We start from the raw sequence: 24,173 nt of genomic DNA, 5'->3' as shown, positions 1-24,173 counted from the left end.
GATGAATTTCACCCAGAAAAAGAACTCCATAGCTGATAGCTAAGCCTACCCTAAAGACATTTTTGCTAAAGTTCAAATATCCCCACTATTTCTGAGGTATATTTAAATAAATAATTACAGGGGACCTGGCAGTGACCCCTATATTTAGGTTGCTTAACACTTTCCATTATAAAGGATTCTTGTGGCTCTTTTTTTTTTTAAGTAAAATTAACACCTTCCATTCAGAGGTGCCAACTTCCCCAGTTCCCGGGGGGAGCTTGCCCCTGGTCTGCCCCAGGTCCCACCCCCACTCCACCCCTTTCCCCAAGCCCCCACCCTGCCCAGCTTCTTCCCACCCCTTCTCAGCCCCCAACCCACCTCTTCCCACCACTGCTCCGCCCCACCCCCAAGCGTGCCCTGCCCTCACTCCACCTCCTTCCCCCTCAGCACCTCCTGCATGCTACTGAACAGCTGATTGTGATGGGAGGGATGGAGAGGAGCTGGTCAGTGGGTCCTGCTGGCGGGCAGGAGAAGGAGGAGCTGATCAGTGGGGCTGCCAGTGGGTGTTGAGCACCCACTACTTTTTTTCCATGGGTGCTCCAGCCCTGGAGCACTCACGGAGTAGGCACTTGTGCTCTCATTGTTTGCAGGAGGTCTTTGATATTCCTTGGGCATAAAGCATTGGGGCTAGATCAGTGGTCCCCAAACTGGGGATGCAGCTTCCTAGGGGGGCATAAGGAACATTTTGGGGGGCACGGTGGGACCCGGGCCAGCCCACACGGGATGGGGAGGAAGTGCCACCCAGCCCTGCTCTGCTCCCAGCTCAGCTGCAGCCCCGGCTCCTGGCTGTGGCTCTGCTCCCAACCACAGCTCTGGACCCGTCTCTGACCATAGCCCTGCTTGCGGCCCTGGCTCCCGACCACAGTTCCTGGGTGTGGGGAATGGATGGAGTAAGGGGGGGGGCACAACATAAAATATTTGGGGACCACTGGGCTAGATAAATGCCTTTTCTTTGTTCCATTAAATTCAGATTTAGCTGAGCTGCAAAGTGTTAAAAATCAGCATTTCCCTTCAGGAAAATTTTGGTATCCTGCCAAAAGCAATGAACATTCTAAAAAACCTGGCCAATGCTGCTGCTGCATACTGGGAATGCTTGGGAGATGGCGGAGCAGCTGGAACAGGGATGGAGCCAGGTTGGGATTTCCCTGTGTCCCCGTTGGTCCCAGCATGTGACCACATTGTTCTATTTCTTCTCCCCAGGGGATAGGTGGCACTGCATGAAGAAGTTGTTAATAAAACAAAACCAAAAAAACCTCAACAATTACATGTAAAAATATCTTATAAATATTATTTAGGGTGCAGAGTCAAACACTTACCAGTTAGAAAATGCCAGCTGGCATTTTCTAACTGGTAAGTGTTTGACTCTGCACCCTAAATATTTTGCATGTTTGCCCACATTTATTTTGCGTGTTTGCCCATGCAAAAATATTTATTTTCATGTTTGCCCATGCAACCTTAATTTGGCACCCTTCTGGTTATGTATTATAATCTTTAGTTACATTTTCACCCTGTAGTTTTTCTCCTAGACCCCTGACTCAGTCAGTGCACGGTTTGAATGCACAAGAGAGGCTGAATCAAGGTTGCACAGGTAACCGCAAATTTGGCATTTCCTAACTTTCCAGTGTTTGACTTTACAATCAAAATAACTATTTTAATTTAGTTATTTTTATGGAATAGTAATAATAATAATAATTAATAATTAATAAAAGTTGGAATAGGACTGAGAAGGACTTCAGTCAACTAAGAGGAAAGTCAACAGCAAGAACCTCTTTTTACAGTACAGGTAGCACAAAAACAATACTATATGTTACCAAGGAAAGGCAAAATGCAAGTTTTTAACTTTCTTAACTATGGCAAGGTGATTGCTTTTGGTAGAATGAGATTTGGACTCTCCACTAGGATTGTGTAATCTGCAGGAGAACTAACCCCCAATTCCTCTGATAACATGTTGGTCTGATACTCTGCTCTGGTACACCAGCTTTAGACTTTGTTGACTCAGTTGCCTTTGTCACAGTTCAGGACTGCTTCAGCTGTATTCCTTTTCCATTGTTCCTTCAGGGCAGCCTCTTTTAGGCTCTCAGCTCCTCAGCCATAACTGCTCTTGGGTAGAGAACTGCATCTCTCTCCCTCCTTATCAGGTTTTTTCCAGGCTGCACAGTCCCCTGCCTACACTGTGATATTTCCAGCAAGCCAGGCCAGGATATGCCAGGATACAGGCCAGGATCTGCACTTTGCTTTCTCTCCAGAGGCTACAAATAGTGTAATGGACCTCAATTATAAATTACCATGCAGCACTTCCTAGGCAAGCACATTTAATCTTAAGCTGAAAGCTTAATAGAGAAAACATATGAAAAACAATAAAACAACCTACACGAATGCTGAAAAGTTTACCAGAAGTCACCCCAACTCCAGCCTTGGGCTGGGGTAGGTGTCACACCTTCATTACCCACATCTGGGTTTTCCCCGTGGTTACAAGTTAATAACTGTCTCTGATTCAGAACCAGAACAGCCATTTTTACAACCTTTATATAGCTTGGGTCTTTGATCTTGGCCTCATGTAGCAAGTGATCTGCAGCAAATGGCCACTCCTCAGGGTATAGCTTTAAAAGGCTGGGGTTTTGCATAACTGGAGGTGGGGGATTTGCATTTATTTAACACTTGTGTTCCAAAAGTCCATTTTTGTCAGGCCTATTATTCAATATAGTCCTGTGAACCCCCAGCTCTGATGTCTGTCACATGTCCTGCCCTCAAGAAAATGGATAGAATTGAGGCCCACAATAATACAAAAACCATTCATTTAGTAGAATGGAACCCAAAGATACTTAAACTTAATTCAGTAAAGTCGCCCATGGATATTGCAGGAATTTACCATATCTGTTACAGCCTTTATCAGCAAAAAAACTGGACTTAAAGAGTAAGAATCGGGCCTAGAAATATTTGGATCAATGGTTCCATGCTACCTGTGGATCCCATGTCACGTTCCCCTTCCATACACACACATACACAATCTCATCCAGTCTATCCTGATTCTTCTCACCATCCCTGCACTCCTGGTCAGAATTGTGGCATAGAACTCTGGTCCACAGGATGCAGGGTTGTAGACTTCCCCCTGTGTGGGCTCTTGACTGTAAGGCCCTTTGCATTACATTTTGTCCCATATATAGCTGTTGGGTTGAAGAAAACAGAATTTACCCCAAATGCTTGTTTTCATGCTCATATCTCTCATTTATTTCTGTTTGAATCTTTCTTGTATGTAGTTCCAGGTTAAAACACCACCTATTAACCTATCCATGTCATGTGTTGCTTTAATGCCATATCACACATACTTTTGGTATGCAACTGCAAAGGTTAAACAGATCAAAGGACATATTTGGTAGTAGTTTGACATTCATTTTTCATTGAAAATATTTAGTGTCCTTTCTACATCATTCAATTTGAACTACTGTAACAAAGATCTAAAAACTCTACATAACCCGATAATAAAGTTAAGTTTGGTACAAAAGGTAAAATGATTGTAATGTACTGGCAATATCTATATAGTTGAAGGAATGGGATTGGAAGTGTTATCTAGTAGCTACACTACAGGATGGGCAGCCAGGAATCCTGGATTCTATTCTTGACTGTTACTGATTTGCCATTTGGCTTAATATCTTTAGACTCTCTGCTTCAGTTCCCTCAACTAGGGGATAGGTACACTTCATTAGTCCTGGTGAGACTTAATTAATGTCTGCAAAGTATCTTGAGATCCTAATATGAACTGAGCAATATCTTTTTTTGTTCCAACATTTGTTGGTGAAAGAGAGAGGCTTTTGAGCCATAAACTCAAGCTTTTGCAATAAGCCATAAATCCAGTGTCTTTATCAAGACCATGATTCTTAGCATCTAGCAAAGTTATAAATTTAAGCTCCCAGGCTCATCATTTGGAGGTGTTGTGCAGGTTTCCTTTGAGGACAAGGACTGAGAGGTCAGATCATTTTGTGAAAAGTGTTTGCCCCCAGGTGATGTGGTGTTTTTGTCTTTTATCATTTTTCTGTGAGAGTTCATTCGAGAGTGTAACGATTGTTGGGGCATTTAGTGCACTGGATGAGGTACCCCACATATTGTGATAGGCATGTGTAGGATACATGGATCCTGAAAGGTGTGTTGTTGGGGTCTTAACAAAGACAGTGGGTTTATGGCTTATTACAACAATCTGTAACAGGTCCTTTTTTTTGCAGAGGTGTTAACAGGCAACTTCACCTTGAATGGTCCTTTAGAACATGTATTAACTACTTATGCTAAGCAATCTGTACCATCTTATATTTAGCTGTGATCTTCTGAGTACCTTTCCCAGATCTGAAGAAGAGTTCTGTTTAGCTCGAAAGCTTGTCTCTCTCACCAACAGAAGCTGGTGCAATAAAAGATATTACTTAACCTATCTTGTCTCTCTAATATCCTGGAACCAACATGGCTACAAAAACACTGCAAACAAATATAGATTAGTATGTTTATTAAAATAAATATATATCACCTATATTGTCTTTATTATTTTCCTAGTTTTGTTTAGTTTAAAATATTTTTACAGTTTTGTGTGTTTATAAATACATTTAAGAAACTGCTTTTTAAAAAAAGAACAAAAAATCGAGCAACTGTCTGTAATGAAATGTTTTCTCTATATGTTTCTAAAAAGGAAATATTTCAGTAACTTAGATTTAGTCCAGTATTATAGTTAGTCAGAAAAAACATCAATGCTATATCCATTTGGAAACATCTTGATTTAGGGAGAATGACTGAAGCTGACACTTCAGTTCAATAATGGAAACCAGTACTCTGGGTCAAAGCTGAGTGGAATACTGGATGGTAAAATTCAGTTCAGGAAATAGAAATTCAATCCATATATGAAGTGAAGAATCCCTCCACAGTCATGAATTGATTTTAATGTCAGCTTCAATTCTTTGTCAAATAGTGAATCATTTTCTGACAGACTTTGCCTTATTATCACTGATTTCAGTGATTTATTTTTCCTTCTGGTCTCTTTTTGGCTAACACATCTTGTTCATCTGTTGCGGACATGTTTCCAGCTGTTTTAAAAGGCTTGTGTGTGGGAGGATTCTGGTTGGAAGCTGAGAGAGAACTTGCCCGAGCTCTGAAAGTACTGCTGTTTCTTTGTAAGTTTTGTTGCTGATTATACTGTTTAATCACCTCATTCAAAGCATCTATAAGAGCTATGAGCATATTGTAAATAAAAAGAAAGACTGGGAGTGTTTCTCATTAGGGTTGTGTTTGGTCATTTCACTCCCAACAAAGAATGAACACATTCGAGAAGTCCAGATACTTCTTGACTTCTCAGAAACCAAGACAAATACTTACATTTCTGTTGAGCATTGGGCAACTGGTATAATTATTGTAATTGGTATTTTCTTAAACATATTTTAACCTGCCCAGATCTTAGTTTAACCTATGGTCCTTGACCTTTGAACCTGCAAATTATGCCCTCCTCTCCCATCCTCTGTAAAATAATCCCTGGATAGCCTCACTATAGGATTCATAGGCCACTGTGATCAGAACCATGCTAGAACAGCTTAACTTTTAGGAGCTGTATGCCCATTGAGCCACAGACCCGATCCTGCTTCCAGAGAAGGCAACGGCAAAATTAACTTCTGCTTCAATGGCAACAGGAAAGAGCCCTCACCCATTTAAATGATGTTTTACGAGCTCTGTATTTAGTTCATTTCATGCAGCTTCCTGCTCTCTTGCTGCTTCTTTAAAGCCACAAAAAAGTTGGTTTTAGCATAATATAATTTTGCTAAAAATGTTGGTGCTTCGGACTATGAAAACTTTTAAAACAATCTTAAGACATAAAGGTGAATATCAAAAAGCCCAGTGGGGACCTCTTTCATAGGAGGGACTTTCTTCCTCTGTGTTGGGATGGGCTTTGAGCACTTTTGCAATACAAATAACCATCATCAGCTTTGCCAGTCAGGGTTCGATTTAAGCACAGCTCCCTGCTGGAGGGAGAGCAGAGCTGCATCGCCCGTGTGGGAACCCAGGAAGACTTCCTCCCTGGGGCTCTGGGGAAGTGTGCTTGGTGCTATACCCTATCATGGGATGCCACTTACTACCCTTGCGGCACCAGATCGCCCTGGAAGGGGAAAGGTGGAGCTATGTTCATACTTTTCTTTCCTCCTCACCCACTTTGCAGAGCCCCTGGGGAAGTAAAGAGGAAACAGTTCCTGCACTCCTGAGTATGGAGACTGCAGTTCTACCGACTCCTTAAATGATCTGTGATAGTGAGGGGACCACACAACTTTCTCCCCATGAATTCAGATGAAGGCCAGATAGAGTCTAGTCTTGAACTGGCATCTTTGATTTTTCTGTGTGCCAGTGTACGCTATATTATTTCCATTTAAAAGACTCAGCTCCTATAGAGGTTTGATTTTAAAGCGATAACAGATATGCTGTTGAATAATTAGGGCATGACTGCAGTATACATAACTCTCCACCCACCCCATTTCCTCCTAAAAATAGCAGGATTATTAAAAGATAAGATAGACATTGCTTTGAAATCTTAGCGTTAGTGCTTTGGCATATAGCTGTGGTGGAAGTATTTTGCACTTCAAAGGAACAAAATGCTATTTTAAATATGCATTGAAAAATAAAGACATGTAATAAAATTAATGTTTCATCCCTATTTAAGGAGCTTTGGAATGCAGTGCTTCACTGCCAGCAAAACATTAAAAGTCTGTTGTGAAGTAGGCAGCCTGAGAAGTCTTCAGGGAGGTGTTTTAACTACAACAGAAGGCAAGTAGCATCCATCAGAGAACAAGATTATAAAAGGGGTATTTACATTATTCATCATGTAGCTGGAATACAATTACACTTAGATTCAATGATGATGGAATACTCATGAGGCTATTGATGAGATTATGATATGAAGGAGAGATTCTGTAACACAATCAGTTTCTAACCAGATTATCTCATGAGATCTGATGGCATGTGAATAGGACCCTTTGTAAGAAAGCTGTATGAAGTTCTTATCTTTTCCAAAAGACAGAGATGATGATAATAAACCCATGTTGGTGCAGGCTAAAACTAGATCTTGTTTTATTTATCATAGAACAGCCAGCTAAATATAGGGTGACCAGATAGCAAGTGTGAAAAATTGGGACGGGGGTGGGTGGTAATAGGAGCCCATATATATATAAAAAGCCCCAAATATCAGGACTATCCCTATAAAATTGGGACATCTGGTCACCCTAGCTAAATATGATTTTAAAACTGATCTGTGTAAATTTCCTTTAATCTCGGGGGTAGGTTAGGGGAAACTTGCTCCTTATTTATGCATGAAATTCAGTGCTCTGCTAGAACATTTGTGATTACTGAGGGATGCTTAGATATGTACAAACATAGATGATGTGGTGTTGGGAGACTATCAGTTTTTACTTAACATGGTAAACATTCACAAATTTAGTCAAGGTCTAATATTCCCCAATTCTCCTGAATTGTTGTTTTGTTTTGTTTTTATTTTGTGGGGAGAAGGGGTAGAGGAGAAGCAAAATTCCACTTGGAAACAAATCACAAATTTTCAGTTGTCTACCACACATGAAAATCCCTTCTTCTCATTATCATTTTTGTAGTAAAATTTTTTTTTTTGGCCTGCAATAATTATTTTTGTTACTGTGGAAGAGTGCAAACGTTTTGAGACAAAAATACTTTTTAATAGATGAAAAGATGACTTTAAAAAAATTAATTCTGCTCATGGAGTGAATTATTTTTCTTGCAGTTTTTAAAGTGAGAATATACATTTGTCTGACAATTCAACCTGTAGTTGGAGATCTGTCTATGATTTCCAATGCCATACCTTACTGATGTTCAGTATCAGAAAATTATTCACCACTTTCTGCAACTTAATCAGCAAAGCGTATAAATCTGTCTAGTTAGTCAATAAAGAAAGACGTATCCATTGAACATATCTTCTTCAAAGTGTAATCTCAATACCACTGATGTAAGGAAGATTTTGTCACTCAAGGAATTCCCTCTCAAATTAGAATGGTGATACCTTCAATATTATGTAATAAAATTTTTGCATTAAAGTCTACTTAGGCTGAAGAACCCTCCTAGAAACATTTTGCATGTTTAATCAGGTAAAAAGGATATAATTTCATAAACAAATAGAACCTTCAAGGCTGCCCCAAACTTTTATATTGTTAACGATATGGCCCATTTTTGAACATCACTGCCTGAGTTGCTCCAGGAAAATAAATGAACTGGCCTTGTAATGTAGTGAGTAGCTTGCATGTACCACTGCCTTCCGTGATAGAATGGTATTCCTCCATAAGAGTGTGTCATAAGGCCTAATACGCTATAGTTATCTTAATCGCTGGAAGAAGCCAGTGATTTTTGGGCAGAAGGACTCAAAATTCTATCCTTGCTTATATCTGTGAAATCATAGGTTGGTATGGTGTAGTATAAGGAGAACTGGGATGTTACTAGGTGGCCACACACCTGTTATTGTCAAGGTTCCTTCCCCACTCTGAACTCTAGGGTACAGATGTGGGGACCTGCATGAAAGACCCCCTAAGTTTATTTCTACCGGCTTAGGTTAAAACTTCCCCAAGGCACAAAGTCTGTGCCCTTGGATTAGGTAGAACACTGCCACCACCAAGGGTTTTAGACAAAGAACAGGGAAAGGACCACTTGGAGTCCTATTCCCACAAATTATTTCTCCGAGCCCTACACCCCCTTTCCTGGGGAAAGTTTGATAATAATATCCTCACCAATTGGTACAGGTGAACACAGACCCAAGCCCTTGGATCTTAAGAACAATGAAAAATCAATCAGGTTCTTAAAAGAAGAATTTTATTTAAAGAAAAGGTAAAAGAATCACCTCTGTAAAATCAGGATGGTAAATACCTTACTGGGTAATCAGATTCAAAACATAGAGAATCCCTGTAGGCAAACCCTTAAGTTACAAAAAGACACAAAACCAGGAATACACATTCCCTCCAGCATAGCGAATTTACAAGCCAAAACAAAGAAAACCTAATGCATTTTCTAGCTAGATTACTTACTAACTTTACAGGAATTGAAGGGCTTTCATCCTTGATATGTTCCCGGCAAAGGTATCACACAGGCAGACAGACAAAAGCCTTCCCCTCGCCTCCAGATTTGAAAGTATGTTGTCCCCTCATTGGTCATTTTGGGTCAGGTGCCTACCTTAGCTTCTTAACCCTTTACAGGTGAAAGGATTTTGCCTCTGGCCAAGAGGGATTTTATAGCACTGTATACAGAAAGGTGGTTACCCTTCCCTTTATATTTATGACAATGACAATAGGCAAATGGATCGTTACTCATTCAAAATAAATTCCAGATACACGTGGAAACAAGAGTTTTCATGCACAGTTACTAATTTTGCACACACAACCTAATATTTTGCATGCATGCACAATTAGTTGTTTGTGCCTGCACTTACACAACAAGCTTTCCAGCTTTGTCTCTGTTGTTTACCAGAGACCACACTCCTCTTAGTACTCTATATAGCACTCATATTCATCTAATGGGTTAATAATACCCTGCCAGTAAACATATCATTAAAATAACAAGTGTATTAAGAGGCAGTTATACACATATGTTGTGTATGCAACCTTAGTCCATTTTGAAAATAAATGTGGGTCTACATGCCGTGTAAGTACCCTTCTACCTGCAGGTTGGTCTGTTATTTATGCACTACCTCTCACTGTTAGTGGTTTGTAGATTCTAAGGCCAGAAGCACCTGGAATCATCTAGTATGATCTTCTGTAGAACACAGGCCATAGAACTTTCCTTAAATAATTCCTGGTTGAACTAGAACATATCTTTTAGAGATAACATCCAAACTTGATTTAAAAATTGGCAGGGAGGGAAAATCCACCATGACCCTTGCTAAGTTGTTTCAATAGATAATCACTCTTAGATAATTTGATTAATTCTCCTCTGAGGAGGAGGTGAAAGAGTTGTAGTGAATACGTATATTATGATAGTGGTCAGAAGAAGGTATACAATTCTGCCAAAACCAGGAGGGGTATCCAATCTAAAGTTCTTTCCACATCTGAGAATCCACTCTGTCTTTTGTATGCAATATAACTTTTTGGCTACGTTTGGCAGTCATTTCACTTGTTCTCTAACTATTTGACAAGCAGCATTATTTCTAGGATGCATTTTTGTGGAGTCAAGTGGAAACAAGTAAACAAATCTGGAAAAGCTCAAGACCTGACGTTCTGATAAAAAAGAACTCAAAGACTTTGCAGGTGTTACATCTGTCTATCTAATTGCTGTGTGTGTCTAATGAATCTAATGCAAAGTGAAGAAGTGATAGTGGCTCACAGGCACAGCAGGAAAGGGCAAGTAAAGGTTTGTTCAGTGAATATAATGGAAGGAAGCAGTAAGTAGACATCGGTATCTGAAAGTATCACTACAAGGGCCTAAGAAGACTACAAGGCCCTAAGAAGAAGAAGAAATACTCATGGCAGGAAATGGTATAAAGTGAAATACAAACTTGGCTTTGCTTAAGAAATGGTACACATTGGCTCTGTTGTCTTTATCCAGTTATGATAATCCACAGTGAAAAAGAAATCACAGTTCGACAACTTTTCTTTTAATACACTTGTTATTGTAGTTATATGTTTACTTACAGTGTATTATTAACCAACCAGATGAATTTGTGTGCTATATAGAGTACCAGGCAGGGTGTCATCTCTGGTAAACAACAGAGTCAAAGCTGGCATACACTTCAGATGGAAGCCTATTTGTTACCTTGTAGTTTGTAGTTGTGGTTCTATAATAATGCATCCTGTTTCCGGAGTAGTGTGACTCCATGTTCAACATTTTGTGCTAGGCTGAAATAAAGATAAATACTGTTGGTGAAATTACATTACAGGGGACAGATTATCAGCAATGACAAATGACTCAAAAACAATAATGGGGGAACCAGACGACAAGGCTCACAGGGAAGGATGGAGAAATCATTTGTTTTTTCCCCTCATTTGTCTTCAACCCTCCTCATGCTTATTAGCAATTCTAATACTATAAGGCATTGTTTAATACACAGTGTCACAATAGGTATTTTTTCTTTCTATTTCCCTACCATCAGTACATTTCTTTCAATGATAAAACTGGAGGAAGTACTACTGCAGACAAGGCCACCAGCAGTCAAACCACCATGCTTTGAGCAGGTTTAGATTATATGGTGTAGATCAGCAATACTTAGCACAACCAGCAGCCCAGTGGCTCCACCTGGGTATGTGAGGCAGATTGAAGGGAATTACAGAGAACCTGGGGAGAAGAGGACAAATGTACGTTAACGGGACAAGTGCTCAAATATTGGACTAAATCATATCAATCAAAATGCATCAGGCATTGTTCCAGTCTGTCAGTTTCCCCATGGCATGTCAGCAGGAAACATGCCGAGCAATCCACATTTGGGTGAGTCACATCTTGCATCAGCCTTCTGCAAAAGCAACAACTATGATTTTGCTCAAGTTTGAATGATCAACTCCTGCATCTGCTCGGGACAACAGAGTTAACATCATCAGTGAAGTAATACTTGGTAGGTGTGACAGTAGAACCACAGAGTTACGAACTGACCAGTCAACCACTCACCTCATTTGGAACCAGAAGTACACAATTAGGCAACAGCAGAGGGAAAAAAAAGAGTAGCAAATACAGTACAGTACTGTGTTAAATGTAAACTACTTAAAATAAAGGGAAAGCAGCATTTTTCTTCTGCATAGTAAAGTTTCAAAGCTGTATTAAGTCCATATTCAGTTGTAAACTTTTGAAAGAACCATAATGTTTTGTTCAGAGTTATGAGCATTTCAGAGTTATGAACAACCTTCATTCCGGAGGTGTTCGTAACTCTGAGGTTCTAATGTCCTTACTGCTTGAACTTTATTTTCAATAGCCTTATGAAGGATCACTTTACTACTAGCAATGAGTTCAGGATGAACTGTGAACTATATCTTTCCTGTAAATGCTACCCTATCTCCAAATCCCACGATCCCCACCAATAATAGTAATAATTCTAACCTAGTTACAGGAGGAAATTAAATTTTAGAAACAGTTTTAAAGACAGAAGGCTAACTTTTTGGACCTGCATGTACTAGAAGCATAAATTTGGCCATATGTCTTGCACCTTAGCTCACGGGCAGAATGAAATATTTTCATCTCCTAGAGCTACAGATTGCTGAAAGGATGTTCTCATAAATAAAGTGCTGAAGGACGTGCTACTTGCTTCATTTCCCTTTCATGTTCTGCCTCCAGTCTAGATGACACAGTATCTTTAGAGACATCTGATCATACAAAATGAGGATGTTAAAAAAGTAACAGTACTGATAACAGAAACATTGTGTTAACACACACACTATTTCTAAGTGCTTTGAACATATGAAGAGCTTGAGCAGATTGGATTACCTAAACAAATCCAGTCTCAATCTCCCGTTCTGTTAATGACAAGATGTTACTCTGGCAAAGTCCATGAGTGCCCAGTTCTTTCACATGTCTTCATTTGAGAATGAATCACTGATAAGTGCTACCCATTTACAAGAGTCTGATTTATAATGTACCCTCTAATACCTGCCAACTCTCATTCAGTTTTGCATGCTAAAACACAGAGGTTCTCAAATGTTTCATGCTGTTGACAACACTTTGATGCAGATTGTCTTGTGGACCACCTGTCCTCCCATTTGCAAATCTGTAGGAAATAGAGCAATTGATTGCATGGGAAAGTATCTAATGTGTTTTAGTGTGGGTGGGTGGATGACAGGGTGAAAATAATGCAATTTAGCTGCTGGAAATAAGGGGGAGGAGACAGCACAGGATGATGTTAATGCCTCTCTGTGAACCTCAAATGGGTCCACAGATCACAGTTTGGGCACCTTTTATCCTCACATACAATGAAGGTTTGACCTAACCTTAGCATTGGATTCTCCATCACTGACTATTTTTAATTCAAGATTGGATATTTTTCTAAAAAGATATGCTTCAGGAATTATTTTGGGGTAGTTTTATGACCCATGTCTGATGGGAGACTAGAATACGTGATCAGAACGGTTCCTTCTGGCCTTGGAATCTATGAATTATTGTCATTGCTTAGAACATTCTAATCAGCAAGCACAAGGGAATGGAAGAAAAGCAGAAGAATATGGATTGGGAACCAGTGCCTTTCTCTCTATGCATAGTCCATCTTCTAATGAGCAAAATGATGGGCAGTTTCAGGCAGTGTTAGATGAAAATAATGTCTGTAGTGTAATCAGTGAATTTAGTGCCTCTCTACCTGTCGTTCAAAAAGATTACACTTAAAATCTTCTCAAATTATGTATACCCTTCTTATACCTCAGAGGAGAAGCCTGAGAAGGGCCTCTTCTACACTGCAAAGTTAGGTAGACCCATCTTCATTGCTCAAGGGTGTGAAAAGACCACACCTCTGAGCAGCATAGTTAAGCTGGTCTAACCTCTGGTGTAGACAGAGCTAGGTCAACAGAAGAATTCTTTCATTGATCTAGCCACCGCCTCTCAGAGAGGTGGATTACCTACACTGATGGGAGAACCCCTCAGCGTAGTGTCTAGATTAAAGTGCTACAGCAGTACATGCACCGCTATAGCCTTTCAAGTGTAGACAAGCCCTTAGTTAAGCCCTGATTGTTAGATACTTAAGCATGTGCTTGGCTTTAAGCATGTGAATACTTCCACCTATTCAATTGCTACCTAGAAGAATCAGGGCATTAATAAAGATAATGTCTTTAAATTGTTGGTTTCAGGGCTCAGCTTGAATGAGTGTAATATACTGACACTTCTCTCATGCTGTCTTTTTGTTTTCCAGAATTTAAGACTTAATTTAAAAAAAAAAAGATTGCTGAGATATACTCAGTTTATGTTTTCAAGTCTAACTGCAGTGACATCTGCCTGCATTTGCAGAACCTAAAACAATATCTTTGAAAAGAAAAGGAGTACTTGTGGCATCTTAGAGACTAACAAATTTATTTGAGCATAAGCTTTCGTGAGCTACATGAAAGCTTATGCTCAAATAAATTTGTTAGTCTTTAAGGTGCCACAAGTACTCCTTTTCTTTTTGCGGATACAGACTAACACTGCTGCTACTCTGAAAAATATCTGTGAAAGGTGTGACCTACCACCTTCACCTCAGGGGTGCTAACACAGGTATCCCCCCCACCAACAGATAATACTTTAAAGGTAACTATTGTTGCCTGTTTCAAAACTCATTAAAATATATGTAAAAGGAGAGGAGTGGTTATATTACAAAGATCTGCACAATCCATTGTGAGAGAGGGCTCATTTTTGCACCACAAGGGAGTGGGCTTAGGAGAGGCATTACCACTTTTTTACCTTCAAGTCCAAGAGCCAAGGACAAGGAGCCTAGCAGAGTCCATGAAGTCATGCAAACTTCACCATGGGAGTTCCAAGCCTTAGGAGCCAAGCACAGTTCATTGGTTAATCAGATCCCACTGAGGAGAAGCAAATCTGATGAGCCCAGAGAGGATGCCTGAACATACTTAGTATTCATTATTTTTTTCATTTTCAAACTATACATTGTGATATTTGCATTTTAAAATATGTTCCCCAAACACACTCCCTATTTAGTTATAAGCAGTTCATTGTTTTTAATGTTTTTAATTGTTATACGTAGCATTGTTATATTGTTAGCATTCTGTTTTCTTGGTGCTTACTTCATATGAAAGTAAACATCAAACATTCAAAGCTTCATCAAACATACCAGTTTAAGTCCATTGAGCCTTGATCTTTAAGGAAGTGCACAGAAGCACTATGAAACAATATTCCTGTCAGTTTGACATACTGAATCACACTCTGTTCTTAAATTCAGGTTACATCATTTTGGGCTTTGACCACTTCTTTTAACAGTATAAAGCCAAAGACATTATTTTGTTTTGTTTTGTTCAGGAATGATGATAGCGCAAAGGGTATTGGATTGGATTTATCAGAACAAGGCTGCAGGTTCCTTCCCTGTCTGTGCAACCATTGGCTTTTTCCAGAACCCTACAAGGTAATTTAGTCCTGTAGGGGGTTCAACAGCTCCTTTTGGTCCTTGCATCGGGTGAGGACTTCCTGGTTCTCCAAGACTCTTGTCCAGGGATTGGCAACCTTTGGCATGTGGCCCACCAGGACAGCACATCCCGCAGTGGCCAGCACATCCGTCGGCTTGCGCCGCAGCTCCCATTGGCCTGGAACGGCAAACCGCGGCCAGTGGGAGCTGCGATCAGCCGAACCTGCAGATGCGGCAGGTAAACAAACCAGCCCGACCCTCCAGGGGGCTTACCCTGGCAGGCAGCATGCCAAAGGTTGCCGATTCCTGCTCTTGTCCTTGGGCCCACCATGGAGCACCTCCTAGCACTTTGTGCTCCCTTCAGGGGATCACCTGAATCCTGGCAAGCTTCCTGCCGGCCACCAAACTGACTTTACTGCAGAAGAGCCTTCTGACTCTTTCACTGTGTGAATGTGCATCCCACCTTATGGGAGACATATTTCTGTATTGCTGTTTTATGGCCCTAACAGCATCCCAGTGCAAGAGGGCAAGGGGCTCACTAATATCTGGTATTGAGTTTCAGCTGGCCTGACCGCTTCATTGTACCCCAACTCACCAATGTCATAACCTGTATCTAAAACAGTGTTTTCCAAACTTGGGACGCCACTTGTTCAGGGAAAGCCCCTGGCAGGCCAGGCCGGTTTGTTTATCTGCCGCATCTGCAGGTTTGGCCAATTGCAGATCCCACTGGCCGCGGTTAGCTGTTGTAGGCCAATGGGGGCTGTGGGAAGCGGTGGCTGGTATGTCCCTCGGCCCGCACCGCTTCCTGCAGCCCCCATTGGGCTGCAGCTGTGAACTGCGGCCAGTGGGAGCCGCGATCAGCCGAACCTGTGGACGTGAAAGGTAAACAAACCAGCCTGGCCCACTAGGGGCCTTCCCTGAACAAGCGGCGTCCCAATTTTGGGAAACTCTGATGTAGAATATGCCATGTAAGATATCAATAAAACCCCAATAATATCCTGATTGTTAATATTATTGTGCAGTGTATGGATGGAGGACAAATTCAACATTACAACATATTGGAAATTATGTTATCAATGTGTGTCTGCCAGGCAGGGCTAAAGTTACCCCACCCCAGACAAAGGAATGTGGTTCTACCACCTTGAAAGTGTTTCCAAGGTACATTAAGAGACAGTGGGAATGCAATTTACACAGAAGACAAACAGGACCATCAAACCAATAAGGGAAGGACATAACCACTCAGCATCACAGCAGAGTGAGGAGATTGCAGGAAATGGACCAATTTGCATTTTAGGAAACACCAGTGGGGGAAGAAACCAGCATGGAGCTTCCTTCACCACCAGAACCCATGTCACTTTCCTCACAGCTGGAGTGCTCTTTGCTTTGGGGAATAACCTTCAGAAGAATCCATTTCAAAGGTGCACAGGGCTGTAAAAGAGAGGGGCAAAGAAGTCCATGTTATCTTTCACCTAACCACATTGGACTTTGTGGAAGATGAGTAGAGGGCTTTGTCAGCCGTTTTACTGGAAGGTAGTGTGGTAAGGAAACTACGTAGAACAAAGGCTGTAGCTTGTTTTGTCTTAGCCTCTAGAAAGCGTTTTTCACTTTTATTTGCCTGTAACCATTTCTAACTGTATACTTGATACCTGAACTCACTTAAAATCCTATTTCCTTTTCTTAACAGATTTGTTTTACTTTTAATCTAAACCAAACCAGTGCTATGTTTGATTTAAAGTCAGGGTTAACACCAGTTTATGTGGCAAACTGCTGGGTATTGCATCTTTAAAGGAACAAACAAACTTTAATATTTCTCTGAATGGTCTGGGTGGGGGCTGGTGTGATGTTATTAACATAAACTGGGACCTTATAGATCATTGTTGCAACTAAGGTCCTATAGTGGCACCAAATCTTGTATAAAGGGGGTCAAATAAGGTGTCTAAGACAAGCTTGGCTGGTTATGATTATGCTATCTGTGTGCATGTATCTTTTTTGTGTTTAAAGTTATAAGTATTGGCTCTATAATGTCTGTAGTTCAAACTTATGCTATGCTTCTGGGTGACACCCCAGACAAGTTGGTGTCAGCTCTGCCTAGCCTGCTTGATGGCCCATTAAGGACCATCAGCTATAAAACTGATCCATTGAGAGAAGGCAGATACACCTTGTGACTCAGCAAGACATGCAGGGACCTGCCTATCGACAGAACTCTGAAGTTTTTCCATGCCATCTGATGGACAGCTTGTCTTTGGGACAAAGAAAGCAGAGACCAGATGGCAAGAGACTATAAAAAGCTGCTGCAGCTCCTCTATCTTGTCTTCAATCCTGCTTCTTATCTCTGGAGGGACTTTGCTACATACAGAAGCTCTACACCAGTGGTTCCCAAACTTGTTTTGCCGCTTGTGCAGGGAAAGCCCCTGGCGGGCCGGGCCAGTTTGTTTACCTGCTGCATCTGCAGGTTCGGCTGATCGCGGCTCCCAGTGGCCGGGGTTCGCTGCTCCAGACCAATGGAAGCTGCTGGAAGCGGTACATCCCTCGGCCCGCGCCACTTCCAGCAGCTCCCATTGGCCTGAAGCAGTGAACCGCAGCCAGTGGGAGCCGCGATTGGCTGAACCTGCAGATGTGGCAGGTAAACAAACTGGCCCGGCCCGCCAGGGGCTTTCTTTGCACGAGTGGCAGAACAAGTTTGGGAACCACTGCTCTATACAAAGGACTGATGGCCCATCCCAGCTGTGGATATACTCCAGAGACTTGATTTGAATCTGCAGTTTATTCCATTACTGCTACAAGCCTGAACTAAGAACTTTGCCATTACTGTATGTAATTGATTCCATTTAACCAATTCTTGCTCTCATCTATTTCTTTTTCCTTTTATGAATGAACCTTTAGATTTTAGATTCTAAAGGATTGGCAGCAGTGTGATTTGTGGGTAAGATCCGATTTGTATATTGACCTGGGTCTGGGGCTTGGTCCTTTGGGATCGAGAGAACCTCTTTTCTTTTACTGGGGTATTGGTTTTCATAACCATTTGTCCCCATAACGAGTGGCACTGGTGGTGATACTGGGAAACTGGAGTGTCTAAGGGAATTGCTTGTGTGACTTATGGTTAGCCAGTGGGGTAAAAACGAAGTCTTCTCTGTTTGGCTGGTTTGGGATTTACCTTGGTTAGCATAGAAACCCCAGACTTGGGCTGTAAGTGCCCTGCTTTAAGCAATTTGTCCTGAATTGGCACTCTCGGTTAGGTCCCACCAGAACCAGCATCGTTACAGCTGGACATTGCAGAACACACCTTTTGGGGAAATTTTGGGATGGGAGGTGGCTGGGGTGTAACAAGCAGGCTGCTGGAATCAGAATTGCTGTGTCAGAGCTGCTTAACACAGAGATAGTCACTTCAGGCTTGTATGCTGGCTGGGAGTGTCCAGAGAAAGGCATTAGAGCATCAAAGCAATTTAAGGCACCCCAGATTACAGAGAAGGCAGTAACACAACCCCTCACTGGTCTGGACTGCATCCCAGAATGTGACACCCATACACAGGGCAGAGGTTGGGACCTTATCCCCTTGCCCAGATCATGCCCAGATCACCTTGTGACACCACCCATCCTCTACAGCAGTGTTTCCCAAACTTGGGACGCCACTTGTTCCAGGAAAGCCCCTGGTGGGCCAGGCCGGCTTGTTTACTTGCCGCGTCCACAGGTTTGGCCGATCACGGCTCCCACTGGTTGCGGTTCGCCACTTCAGGCCAATGGGGGCTGCGGGAAGGGGTGGCCAGTATGTCCCTCGGCCTGCATCGCTTCCCATAGCCCCCATTGGCCTGCAGCCAGTGTGAGCCACAATCGGCCGAACCTGCGGACGTGGCAGGTAAACAAACCATCCTGGCCCGCCAGGGGCTTTCCCTGAACAAGCAGCGTCCCAAGTTTGGGAAACAGTGCTCTACAGCTAAGTTGCATGTAACAATTCTGCTGGTTGTAATGACTTAGTGGTATGATGGGGACTGTAAACATGTCAAAAGTTTTCATTGGTAGGTTACTTAGCCCAACTGTCTGTTGCTGCTCTTTAAAGTTTCCATTGCTGCATGCTAGCTGGGGAATCAGTGCTTAAAAGCCTCCCCATGGCATGGCTGCCTCTGCTCCACTGCACACCAGAGCAGCACTGCTAGGGAAACTGAGGGAGGCGGGGAGGAGTACAACAATATGAAGGGCAACATATGAAAAATGTACCTTTTAAAATTCAGTTTAATTTAATCTGGGACAACAAATGCTAAAATCCTTTAATTGTAATTATATTGACATTTTATGGTGCCGGTACAGGACAGAATTAAGATTGTTTGGGTGCCTTAACTGTTAATTTCCATTCCTTAACATGTTGGATTTCTTTTAAACATAACCTTTACTCTGAATTTACTGGATTTGTACGTGGCATTTGGATAACTAGAATATCCCCCCATCATGGTTTTTTACCCTTATGTTGTATTGATAGGTATTTAACTTCATCTTTAACGTAATGTTTTCTGGGAATCAAGAGAAAAATACTTAGCAAATCTGGTCTAACTTGCCACTAAACCTGCTGGTCACTGGTGCTCTAGAGAAATACTACTTACTTTCCTGGCTGTAAGGAAGGCACGCCTTACAAAAGACCATTTGGCATGCTCTGTTTTTATTTCAGTGCTTTCTTTGATCTTTTATGTTTAAATAGCACACAGGGGTATGACTATCCTGTCAGTTGCATAGTTGTATTTCCCAGTGAAATTCATCCGAGCTACAAGCTTACCTTTTCCATTCTCTAGCATAGGGATAATAGTGCTTCCCTACCAAAGAGGGGTGTGGTGAGGATAAATTCAGTAATGTTTGTGAGGTGTTCAGATATTAGACCATTGGAGGCCATATAAGAATGTATAGAGGTGTAATTTGTAGAATGATTGTACTACTGGAGTTAAATTTGTCAGTCTAAAATTAAGACTTTTTTATTACCTGGACAAACATTCAAATCACTCTGAATCTTCCCAGGCTTCAGAAAACGCAGTTTTCACTAGGCATGGTTGGAGACTTTGCCCAGACATTAATATATAGTCACTCTCATACTAACATGAAGCAGACATTTGCATAGTCACTCCCACATTAGTAACCTTTCCTTACAATCTCTCTCCTAGTCTGTTGGCACTATTGTAAAATGTTAAATGGGTCTATTTTGAATTCTGTAAAACGGAAACAACTTTGCAATTATTTTCCTAGTTTTTAGACAGCTTTAGTCTTTAACCTAGATTTTACCCTTGTTATGGGAGTATGGGTGGGCAGGAATACTTTGAAGTTGTTTCATGGTGATGAGTGGGTTTCATGAATAAATGAGTCACTTAATGGGTTGGAAAAGCATTATGACATAAGAAGTCCTTTTAGCTATTAATCAGTATTCTCTTACCCAAATAATTCTAAAATATTCTACATTAAAGCAAGTTTTTAGTAGTGATAAGACAGTGTATTGGGTTATTATTGTGGTCATTTAGGACCTGATTCAAATGAGTATTTAAGCATATACTTAGCCTTAAACACATAAACTATCCCATCACTATTCAGCAAAGCACCTAAGCAGATTCTTAATTCATACGTGCATTTAAATTTTATTGACTTTTACTACCCTATTTTTGTTTCTATTGGCTTCATATAGAATTTGTATTGATTATCCTACCACTGCAGCAACAAATTGCTTTCTCCTGCTGAAAGAGATTAAGGACAAAGTTATAGCCAGTGTCTGAGAAAATAAACTAAAATGGCTTCTGCTAACTCCTAACTATGCAGAGTAGGTTTCAGAGTAACAGCCGTGTTAGTCTGTATTCGCAAAAAGAAAAGGAGTACTTGTGGCACCTTAGAGACTAACCAATTTATTTGAGCATAAGCTTTCGTGAGCTACAGCTCACTTCATCGGAGAGTAGGTTAACCAATCAGGGAACCCCAACCAATGTCATGTGATGTTTCTGACCAGTAACAACTACCAAAAGTAGCACAATGTAAAAATAAAACTGGAAAACTTTGTAATGCACTTTGCACAATTATTCTAACAACTAAAATATGTATTAATAACAAAATGGAAAATTTCAGAGTTTAGAAAAAAAATTCTATGTCTAGGACTCCATAAAAGGCAACTTTTGACCAGTAAAAATATAAATTATCATTATTTTATCTAGATGTACATTTTTTATGTAAAATTAAGAATTATTTATGCATGTAGTGCAATAGTATTTGATTTTAGTAGATATATTAAAAGTGAGCTGCATTTGCGATGTGAATATTGGAGTACAAATGGAGCAGTCAAATGGACATAATAGACTGTGGGCCAGTTCCTTACCTGCTGTAAGGTAATTGGAAGCTGTAAATCAGTTCAGCTATGTTGACTTCTGGCTGAGAATCTGGCTCCATAGCTCTAAAAGAGGTATTATAGTGTACAAAATAGTCCAGTGATAAGTAAAGGTTTGCAAAACAAAGCAAAATGACATTTTAGAAACTATTTAATTCTCTCTGTTTCAAAATCCACTTTTAAAAAGATTTACACAATATGCAATCTGTGAGTTACAGTTATTCTGTTATTGCAGTTATTCAGTTATTGCAGTTGTTCTCAACCAGGGATCCAGGGCCCTTGCGGGGGGAAGGGGCGCAAGCAGGTTTCAGGGGGTCTGCCAAGCATGGCCAGTGTTAGACTCACTGGGGGCCATGGCAGAAAGCTGAAGAGCTGAAGCCCAGGGCCCTGAGCCCTGCCACCCAGAGCTGAAGACAAAGCCTGAGCAACTTAGCTTTGCATGGGGCTCCTGTGGTATGGGGCCCCAGACAATTGCACTGCTTGGTACCCCCTAATGCCGACCCTGGCTTTTATATGCAGAAAATTAGTTGTGGCACAGGTAGGTTGTGAAGTTTTTATAGCATGTTTGTGGGAGGGGAGAGGGTCAGAAAGAAAAAGGTTGAGAACCTCTGATCTATTGAATTAGGCTCTTGAAATCAAATGCTTTTCCAGATATTGAATCAATATATAACTATACTTCCACAATCATCTGGAAGATGCTACCTCATTAGTGAGCATCGCCTTTGCTCATAGAATTCAGATTTGCATTTCATACTTAGCATTTTTAACACTGCAAAATTTAGGAATTTTTTTGGGGAAAACAAATCTTGTCTTTTGTTACAGAGAAAAATAAATTATTCAAGATTGTTTGTTCTAAAACAAGATGAAGAAACATACTAATGCATACTTACCACAGAGAAATAATATTGGAAAACAAAGGCATGCACAGTTTGACAAACACAATAGCAACTATTAGAAGAGCATAACCAGTGGTGAGCTGGAGCCAGTTTGCACCGGTTTGCGTGAACCAGTTGTTAAATTTTGAAGCTGGTTTAGAACCAGTTGTTAAAGGGGTGGGCAAACTCCGGCCCGCGGGCCACATCCTGTCCGGCTGCCTGAGCTTCTGGCTGGGGAGGCTCCCCTGCCTGAGAATCCCGTTTTAATTTTTACTCACCCAGTGACACTCTGGGTCTTCGGCAGCACTTCGGCGGCAGGTCCTTCACTCGCTCCGGGTCTTCGGCGGCACTTCGGCAGCGGGTCCTTCAATGCCGCCAAAGACCCGGAGCGACTGAAGAAACCGATTCTTCAGATTTTGACAGCTCATCACTGAGCATAATTTACAAAAAATGGATAGTGAAAGAATTGCTGAAACAATTCCTAATAAGTGATTACTTAGTGGATTATGGACAGCCCAGCAAGTGAAGAGCACTGGAGAAATAGTCTGACTCTGACATAGGGATTTGGTAATAGGTAATAACGTATGTGTAGCAGTAAATGATAATTAGGAAGTTTGTTCAGGAAAAAGAAAACATGGAACATGGTCAAGCACCAGAGAATTCTAACTTTGAGCTATTGCTGGAGTTCTATGTGCTGAATTTTGCCTCTGGCATAAGATCTTGTAAAATATGATGGTTTCACTTTGCAGGAGTTTCACTTCATGCAAAACAGGAGCCATCACTGTGAGGTGAGTGCAGGGTGAGAGAGCTCTCAAAACCACCTTCCCATCCCTCCCCATTTGCTCTCCAAAACCACCTTCCCATCCCTCCCACAGCTATTTGCAAGATTTCACTGACGTTATTTGAGCCCCTGAGAACCAAGCACAGGAAGTGTTGTTGTAGTCGTGTTGGTCCAGGGATATTAGAGAGATAAGATGGTGAGTTAACATCTTTTATTGGACCAATTTTTCCTATCTCATAGACTAAGTTCCCTGTGAGCTGCACAGCAGCCTATTTAGCGCCGTGCAGGCACTCAGGGAACCCCCCCAGCCGGGACCTGCCATGGCTAGGGGAGGCGCGCCCATAGGCACCAACTTTCCCTCTAGCCGAGGGGTGCTTGACCCCCGACTCAGAGCTAGGCCCCGCCCCCACTCCATCCCTTCTCCCAAGTCCCTGCCCCGCCTCTTCCTGTCCCTGCTCCACCCGCGTCCCACTTTTTCCCCGCCTCCTTGCCAGAGCACGCCCTGTCCCTGCGCCTCTCCCTTCCTCCCACAGCTTCCTGCACACTGTGAAACAGCTGTTCGTAGTGGGCGGGAGGTGCTGGAAGGGAGGGGGAGGAGTTGGTCAGTGGGGCCGCTGGCAGGTGAGAGGTGCTGGGAGGTGGGGGGAGATTGTCTGTCTGCCGGTGGGTGCTGCTGAGCAGCACCTGCTAATTTTTCTCTGTGGGTGGTCCAGCCCTGGCACACCCACAGAGTCGGCGCCTATGGGGGAACCCTTCCCCCAGCCCCAACTCGGCCCTGGACCTGCTGCGGCCGGGGGAGGCACGAACCCAACCCTTTCCTGACACAGCCGGGGCACCCCTCCCTTCCCCCAGCCCCAACTCAGCCCCAGTCTGGACCTGCCGCAGCCAGAGGAGGGGCGCCTATCCCATGGCTGCAGCCTCGGAGCTGCTGTGGCAGGGAGAGGTGCCTCTCCGCCCCAGCCCAGGTGCTGCCTTTGGGGAGAGAGAGCTGGGGGAAGTCCTCTCTCTCCGCCATAGCTCTGGAGCACCCTCCTGCACTCTAAACCCCTCATCACCAGCCCCACCACAGAGCCTGCGCCCCCAGGTGGAGCCCTCACCCTGTGT

This window comes from Eretmochelys imbricata, chromosome 2 (assembly GCF_965152235.1).
Source record: "Eretmochelys imbricata isolate rEreImb1 chromosome 2, rEreImb1.hap1, whole genome shotgun sequence".
Classification (NCBI taxonomy): domain Eukaryota; kingdom Metazoa; phylum Chordata; order Testudines; family Cheloniidae; genus Eretmochelys; species Eretmochelys imbricata.
This window is presented reverse-complemented; position numbering follows the sequence as displayed.